Source organism: Nelumbo nucifera, chromosome 1 (assembly GCF_055504915.1).
Source record: "Nelumbo nucifera cultivar China Antique chromosome 1, China Antique-T2T, whole genome shotgun sequence".
NCBI lineage: Eukaryota > Viridiplantae > Streptophyta > Magnoliopsida > Proteales > Nelumbonaceae > Nelumbo > Nelumbo nucifera.
The window spans coordinates 188,412,287-188,421,106 of record NC_142649.1 but is presented as its reverse complement, the minus strand read 5'-3'; the positions used below and the strand labels follow the sequence as shown (position 1 = coordinate 188,421,106).

General features: G+C 46.5%; 1 pseudogene across 2 annotated transcripts; it reads left to right on the top strand.

Annotated features, from left to right (window-relative positions):
• The first annotated feature begins 4,784 nt into the window (after positions 1-4,784).
• LOC104596172 (protein DETOXIFICATION 49 pseudogene) lies at positions 4,785-7,972 on the top strand (annotated as a pseudogene). 2 transcript variants are annotated; one of them, XR_016080804.1, is made up of 2 exons: positions 4,785-5,266; positions 5,364-7,972. The product of XR_016080804.1 is annotated as a protein DETOXIFICATION 49 pseudogene, transcript variant X1 (transcript). The 2 variants fall into 2 exon arrangements; XR_016080805.1 differs by having other exon boundaries at positions 4,785-5,275.
• Positions 7,973-8,820: the final 848 nt, after the last annotated feature.

Here is an 8,820-nt window from a genome sequence, read left to right as displayed (position 1 = left end):
ACTGAAGGACTGAAATGGTCAGTTCGGCAAAAAACGCAGCTCGAAGACAGGACAACCAGCACTTGAACAAAAAGCCATTTCATTTCAGAATAGATGTGTACATTAAAAAAAAAAAGCCATTACAAGCCAGGGGCTACTTCATCATTATCAGAAGCCACTTCGACAACACCCGAAGGACCTACCTTCCCCTCAGAGTCCGGTTCGGCATCCGCAGCATTAGCCATCTCTTGAGTAATGCGCGAAGTGGATATGGCGCTGGTATCAAGCTCGGGGTATGTATTCCGGATCATCCACCGGCTTAGCTTGAAACCCCTCCTGTAGGAGTCCACCATTAGATCATCGAAATCCGGCGAAGCAATATAATCACTGACAGCTTTCTTCTCCGCATCTTCGATGCCTTGAGAGAAGATCTGAGTCCTCTCCCTGATATCCTCCTGAAGATACTCGACCTAGTGCTCCAGGTCCAGCTTCAATTCCGCCATATGCTTCACCACCACTCCCATAGCCTCGGCATCTCTCTGAGACTTCGCCTGCCTAGACCGCGCGAGGTGAGCAGCAGCCTCGGCAGCACGAGCAGCCTCCTCGGCAGCTCGCGCCTGCCTCGAGCATCTCTCCACCTGGTTCGCTAAGGTGTGAATAGAAGAGTTCACCTACCAAAGGAAAACGGGATCAAAGGAGCGAATAGAAGAATAAAAGCCGAAGAACTCTAAAGAAGGGAGCACTTACCACCATAGCATGAGTAACGGCACGGCAGGCCACTTGGTGCAGAGGGAGCTCGGTCCACGCCGCAACTTCCTCGGGAAACATCGCCTCCTTGCTCCGTTGAAGAGCATGAACAGGCGACAGCACACTCCTGAAGCCCCCCGGGGCCTCCGAGCCCGACGGCCCAGCTCGCGTATGGGCAGACTCGGAGTAAGCGGGAGCCCCTGTGTGTGTGGTTTCAGCATAAGGAGCCCCCGCTGGCTCCTGCATAGGAGGAACCATCTCGGGTTCCTCCGCCGGATAGTCCGGCACCTCGGGCTCCGCACCCTGGGATGGTTCGGCGCAAGCTCGCTTAGCCACCCGTTTTCTCCTCTTCATGCCCTGGAACAAGTGCCCACCTCGGGTCCCTCGAGAGTCCATCGTACCTACAAAAAGGAGTTCGGCATCAGTAAGACACGTAAAAGAAGAGCAAGACAGGATCGCTAGGGAAAGAACCTACCCGAACTCAGGCCTGCAGCAATAAGCTTGGCCTCCGTCAGATACCATTGACACTCCAGCCCAAGCCGCGCCCTTTTCCGGAGGCCCTTCGCCATCTCCTTATCGAGTGAAACGCCGGAGTAGGGAGTGGCCATCCCCCAGCCGGTCTGAAACGGCCACCCCAGCGCACTTCGCACTCTGAAATAGTCCCGCTTCCACGCCGGAACCTTATTAGGGAGTCCGTGTAAGAGCTTGAAGCCTGGGCGAGGAGACAGGTAGTATGCCCGCCTACGCCCAGGAAGGGGACCCGCTTGCTTTTTCAACATTAAAATAGAGGAGAAAATCTCCAGATCCAAAGGAAAGTTCTCGTCACAAAATAAGGAGATCGTCCCCACTAAATTCCTAATGGAGTTCGGGTGAAGCTGGCCGACCGTCACACCGAAGTGGTTTAGAACCTCGACGAGAAGAGGATGAAAGGGCAGTCGCAGCCCCGCGGCAAGCTGTTCCCAGAAAATCACGATCTCATCAGGACCGTGTTCCCAAGGGAAGCTACCCGTAGGGATGAAGTAGGCATGCTCCCCGGGCAAGTCGTAGTACTCTATGAGGGATTGAAGTCCCTCAGGCGTCATAGTCGAAGGGCCGAACTGATCTACAACCCGGCCACGACGGGAGGTGGACGCCGACCTACCCGAAGCACCTCGGGCTGTAGGCTCAACCCCTTCCTCGGGACCTACATCGGGCTCACTTGAACTACCGGGGGACGCAAATTGGTTCGTAGAACCTACATCAGACCCGCTTGAACAGTCTGAACCCTCCGAACTAGACATTGGAAAATGTAACGGGATTCCAAAAGCACTCACCCGGGAAGAAGATTGAAGTAGACCACGAAAGCTCGAACAAGCAAGGAACCTGGGACGCGAGCTGAAGAGCCTGGACGCGAACTGAAACTTAGGTGCGAGCTCAAGAGGTACAACAATAGCAAGGACGCCCCCCCCCCCCCCCCGCGCACTATTTATATCCACAGCGGCCGGAAAGCGACAACCCAGATCGAAGCCAATCCAACGGCCCACAGCCGCGCTAAACCGCATGTCTTCCGAGGCCAATCAGCGCACGTCTTTCCGAAACTATCGAGGCATCGCGCACGTCCTATCAGAGGACGGGTGTCAGTACGCACCTTCTCGAAAGTGACGGGGAGTCGGCGCACGTCTCCTCGCAGTAAAAGCATCTGCAGCTCAACTCTCGAACGATTGCCGTCACGTCTCCCAAACGCGCGCCCTTTTTCGAAAATCAAATTAAAGCGAGCGCCCTCAGCACGAACCAAAACCCTTCTGCTACCTTACGAACTCCCCGCGCCAAGACAGGACCCTTGTCACAGGGAGTGGGGGGCAATTGATGAAGGGGAATTTGGCCCGACCTCGCAATCACCCGACACGTGGCAAAAACAAGCAACTCAGGACAGTAGAGCACCCGAAGCAAACACCGAAAGCAACTCCAGACCGCTCTACTAGGAGCCCGAGCTCCCTACTGGGAGTCCGAGCTCCCTATTAAGAGCGAGCTCCCCACCAAGAGCCCGAGCTCCCTACTGGGAGTCTGAGCTCCCTATTAAGAGTCCGAGCTCCCTATTAAGAGCGAGCTCCCTATTAAGAACCCGAGCTCCCTACTGAGAACCCGAGCTCCCTGCAAGGAGCACAAACTATATTGGGCCCCAAGCCTCGCGAAGCTGTGACCCGAGCTGGCCCATGGCAGCTCGGAACACTCCCCAAACCGAACTCAAGACATTTCGCTCACTCCAACACTTCGCTTCCGAAACACCAGGCTGACCAAACGTACTTGAGGCCAAGGACGTCCGTATCCAAGGGCGATGCACCTGACTGATTTGGGATCTGACGCCTGACAACCGCACTTCAAACGGCCTCCTGCTACCGCCACCTGCCACCGTCGTTACTAGCCGCAGAGACGGCTCCAACAAAAGGAGCAGTGGCGGTTCTGTCCAGCCAGAGGAAATGACATCCGAACTGGCAGGAGTTCAGAAGTAATCATGCCCGATCTGACGGGACCCTGGAAGTGAGTGCGCGAGGTGGTTATAAAAGGCTCCTACCCCCCAGGAACGAGGTATGCTAACTTTTGCGCTATCTGGTCAATCTTGCCTTTGAAAGATTCTAACTTGAGCTTCGGAGCTCTTACGCCGGGTTCTCCCCGGAGCTTCTCTTCTCCCTCCGTTTCAGGTCCCTGCCACCCGGTTCAGAGGCAAGATCGTTGACAGCTAAGATCGGCCGAATTGTGCATCATCAGTTAGAATGGGAATCTCATTCCCAAGAGAGGGCAATGCGAGGAAGAAATGGTCATTCCCTCAAATGGGGCAATTCCATTCTAATTCTACTTGACCTAACAGTTGAAATTGGAATAGGGCATTCTGATTCCGATTCTAAATCTCTATTTCCACAAATCAAACAGTCCTTAAAAAAATATTTAGTGTCACGAAAGTACTGTATTTACATTTGATTTAAAAATCGAAAACAAAATAATTTAAATATTATAATTATTTATTGTTATTATGTCACATCAACCAACCTCCCCCCACCCCCTCAATAAATAATGTTCAAATCGCACTTCATACAACTGTGATTTTCACATGACTATATAAGTACAAACACACTTTGCTTCACAACACCATGGTACCAAACACTATCTAAAAAGATTAATTTTGTTTTGATTCTTCCAATGCATTAATTTCAACATCAATTGTAGAAGGTCTTGAGCTTGAATATCATGATTCTAATTTCTAACAACAAAACATTAATTGGGGTAGACTTTGGAAAAGATTTTAGGGGCTTAATTCGGTTGTCTCACCGGCAATTATGTTGATCAATTACGTATGATTTGTAGTTGTTGCCGCCGCTGACTGCTGTCATACATACGAAGTCATGGGTGGAATTTACTTCCACTGATGAGAGAGATGAATATATAAACAAAAATGTCCGCAATCTAATATTGTTTGTTTGTTTGCAATTTGCAGTTTGCGGATGGAATCAACTGTTGAGTTGCAGAGAGATTTAATGGACCGACCAATGGACCCAATTGAATGAAACTCTTAGTGTGTAATGGGATTCGGGAGTTGTATGGGTCAAGTAAAGTGAAATGATATTAATTGTTGTTGTCAAACTTAATTGTCTTAGTGGGAATGGAAATGGAAAGATGAATGCACGAAAAACTTATGAATAAAGTTTTCCCATCCTCAATCGATATCTATCGTTCTATGTTTAGCGTTTTTGACCCATTGACTCGAATAGGTATATGGGGTTAACACGGAGAGCGACCACCCATTGGTCTTTACTCTTTACGATTGTCAACAGTCGACACCATCCATCACCAATTCAAATCTGTACACTTGGACTTATTGGAATGGAAAGTGCAAGGAATTCCCATGAAAGGGATGCCATGCCACCACCAATTAAAAGCCTCTTTCTTTTCTTTAGTAAAAGAACAAGGACCAAGTCAAAAGCCCTTTTTTGGGCACAACCATAAGGAACCCCCACCCCCGCCCCTATCCCCATTTGTAGTAGTCTTAAGGCTTAACTCTCGAGAGGGGACGCAATTCTTATGGTACACATAAATGATAAAACCATGGAAACAACTGCACCCATTATATATCAGATGAGCTCAGAACAACAGTCCCCAGACAGATTCTTCAACATTGAGAATTGAGATGCTCTGTCTCTATAATTTTATTCTGTTAAAAGTTGTACTTTGTGTCTGTCCATTTCATTACTGAGACTTAGCTTGTATAGAATATAGAATTTTCTTCTGCTAGCTCCTGTTAAAGTTTTGATCTGGTCTTCTAGTAATTAAGACAGGGAAGACCAACCAACAGCCAACAGACGGGGACAAAGAAGAAGAGTCGCTAACAAAGGGCGGTCGTCACCGTCCAAGCCATTTAGCTAGAGGGGCCATGACTCGTGAGCTCTGTCTTTTTATGTTTGTTTTCTATTTTAAGTGTGCTACCTTCGGCTGCTGGACTTCCACGCTTAGCCGGCCGACACCAAACACCATCTGGACCGGATTGGATGACTTCCTATATATGAATCCAGTTACAACCGTCCGGCTTCTGTATCTTTGCTTTGTTTTTAATCCAAACGTTCACTTTTTTTTTTTTTATTTTGATTCTCCTCTTTCTTTTCTTTCAGTGGATAAGCAGATCCCAAACGTTCTGACCAAACTACTGAAATATGGATTATGGCATGCTTCATGCACAGTCCTTCTTATCAAATACATGGCTGTCAGTGTACAAGGTAATACACACTATATATATATATATATAAGTTTCAAATATTGAAGACTTTGAGTATATTGTCTATTAGGAGCATTTCTTATTTATTTGTTAAGAAGGGAAGTCATTCATTCAAGATAGAAAAACGAGCAGAGTTCATACAAGAATCATCAAAAGGAAACCGACTCTCTGAAACAAAACAAGCGAGACAACTAGACCTGGGGAAACTGAACCCAGCGGCCATCTTACTCTTATACTGTTTCTGTTGCATTTGCAGATCACTTACATCTCCCCTTGGTCATAGAAGGGGCATATAAATAAGCCTACGGAATTCAATAAAAGACATACAATAGGTGCCAAACAAAACCAAACTCTTTTACGAATTCGTATATATACATACACTATACATAGTACAAGCTACTAGACTTTTCTTTTTCTTTCTTTTTTTTTTATTTTTCTATTCTCTTTTCTTTTCGTTTTTCTTTTAAGGTGGGGCGAGGAGGTTTGTGACATGAGAGAGAGAGAGTCGAGACTCGAGAGGTTTATTTAAATAAGGTGGACTCCTCTCTGTCTCTCTATCCACCCTGAGTCCCTCTCCCTGACCTCGTTCCTCTCTTTCTCTCTCTCTCTGTTTCTCTGTCTCGCGCGCGCGCGCGCGCTCGCGTTTCCTTGTTTTGATAAACTCATAGCCAAAATTTCCCTCTTCTTCTCCTTCTTTCTTATCCTCCTTCCCTCTCTCCCTCTCTCTCTCTAAGAAAGGTTACAGGTATGTGCCGATTAACTTCCTCTACTCTCTCTCCAGAATGCAACACAGACCAAGCTTACGGTCCTTCAACCAAAGACCTGAACCACTTGTGTACTCCGTTTATCCACAAAGACCCAACAGCTCAACAACAGCAAGTAATACAACAACAGCAAAAACAAGAAGAAATCCAGAAACCCAATAAAACCCACCTGTCTCTTGCCATTGCTGAAGTCCAGTCCATTGCTAACATAGCTCTTCCCATGGTAGTTACAGGCCTATTGCTCTACTCTCGCTCTATAATCTCCATGCTCTTTCTCGGCCGCCTAGGAGATCTCGCTTTGGCTGGCGGTGCATTAGCAATCGGTTTTGCTAACATCACCGGCTACTCCATTCTTTCTGGTCTTGCTATGGGTATGGAGCCAATTTGTAGCCAGAACTTTGGCGCCCAAAGATACAAACTCCTTGGTCTCTCATTGCAGAGGACCGTACTTCTTCTTTTATTGATTTCCACCCCCATATCTCTTCTATGGATTAATATGAAGAGAATTCTAGTGTTCTGCGGCCAAAACCAAGATATTGCAACGGAAGCGCAATCTTACATTCTATATTCCCTTCCCGACCTGCTCTTACAATCACTTCTCCACCCACTACGAATCTATCTTCGAACTCAATCAATAACACTTCCCCTAACTTACTGTGCTGCTCTGTCCATTCTTCTGCACATTCCCATCAATTATCTTCTCGTTTATGTGATTAATCTAGGAATTAAAGGCGTAGCTTTAAGTGGCGTTTGGACTAATTTTAACCTGGTATTCTCTTTGATAATCTATATCTGTGTCTCCGGAGTTTACCAGAAAACCTGGGGAGGCTTTTCCTGGGACTGCTTGAAAGGCTGGAAATGTCTCTTGAATTTGGCCATTCCCAACTGCATTTCGGTCTGTCTCGAATGGTGGTGGTACGAAATCATGATTATACTGTGCGGGCTGCTAGTAAATCCCAGAGCGACAGTTGCTTCGATGGGTATTTTGATTCAAACCACCGCCTTGATTTACATCTTTCCGTCTTCTCTGAGCTTCGGCGTTTCCACAAGGGTCGGTAACGAACTGGGTGCGAACCAGCCGAATAAAGCCAGACTTGCAGCAATCGTCGGCCTTTCTTGTAGCTTCTTCTTAGGTTTCACAGCATTAATCTTTGCAGTAATCGTAAGGAGATCATGGGCCATTATGTTTACCCAAGACGCAGAGATTATAGCACTAACCTCGCTAGTCCTTCCAATAATCGGAGTGTGCGAGCTGGGGAACTGCCCGCAGACAACCGGGTGCGGGGTGCTGAGAGGAACAGCGCGGCCGAGGGTGGGCGCCAATATCAATTTAGGTTCATTTTATCTTGTCGGAATGCCGGTGGCAGTGGCTTTGGGGTTTTATGCTGGGTTCGATTTCGAAGGGCTGTGGTTCGGTCTCTTAGCTGCGCAGGGAACTTGCGCGGTGACCATGCTATTCATTTTGGGTCAAACCGATTGGAATCTTCAAGCCCAGAGAGCTCAAGAGCTAACGGGAGCTGCTCTTGTTGTTGACAGCGAAGAAAATAAGACATTGAAGAACGATGAGGTGAAGGATGATCTTCATCTGTTTATTGTTAATACAAAAAACGATCAATCACCTGTTTGATCGACCATCGACCCTCTTTTGTTTTTTGTTTTTTATTGGCAATTTTGTATACTACTAGAATTCTAACGATTGTAAATAAAGAAAAAAAAATTATGGAAATTTTGTCTTCTGTTTTGTTTGGCTCTGTATATATAATATATTCGTATAAATATTTGAAAAATGTGGTGAGATGAATCAAGTTAGTGAGTGGTGACTCTGTATTATTTGTAGTACTGTGGGTTCCAACGAAGATAAAAGCGGTCGCCATTTTGCAACTGCCGGCTGCGTAAACGACCTGGTCTCTGACTCTCTTCAGCTGGTTCCCCAATTAAAAACGAGAAAAAGGAATATATTAACAAACCCCATTAGTGTTATACGCGTAAAACCTGTAACTTAGGCATTGCTCTCTGTGTTTGTTTTTTTGGAATTCAATACTCCATCGTCGTCCATAGTGCTTTACAGAGGAGAAGCTGACTGACTTGGGGTTTGTTTTCGCGGAGGCCCATTTGTAACTTTCACTTGGACGTCGGTTAGAACTTAGAAGGCCCAAACCCAATTCGACATCTTGTTTTACTAATTTGAGTTGAGTAGTGGGTTGTTGAGTAAACATGGGCTTTGACCGAGCAACATCCCACTAATCTCAGCTTTGCAACATCCACGGTTTCGATTATAAATGTCTAAGCCAGAAGAAACAGTAGCAGTAGTGGGTCCAACTCTCACAAAAAATGCTCTGTTCAAAATTCAAATCACCAAAATATATAAAACTGAGATAGCTACGCAGATATAGCGCCATCGATCCTTTTTTTCCACTCTCTCTCTCTCTCTCTAGTTCGTAATTTTATGATCCTTCTCTGGAATCCGGCCATTCAAGAATCAAGCTGTTTGATATTATTTAAAGGGTGAGTTGCAGTTGAAGATGTCATTCGCCACACCCACCCCTTTAAAAATAAGATCAGTGAAACAAAAGCAAAGCTATATTCTTC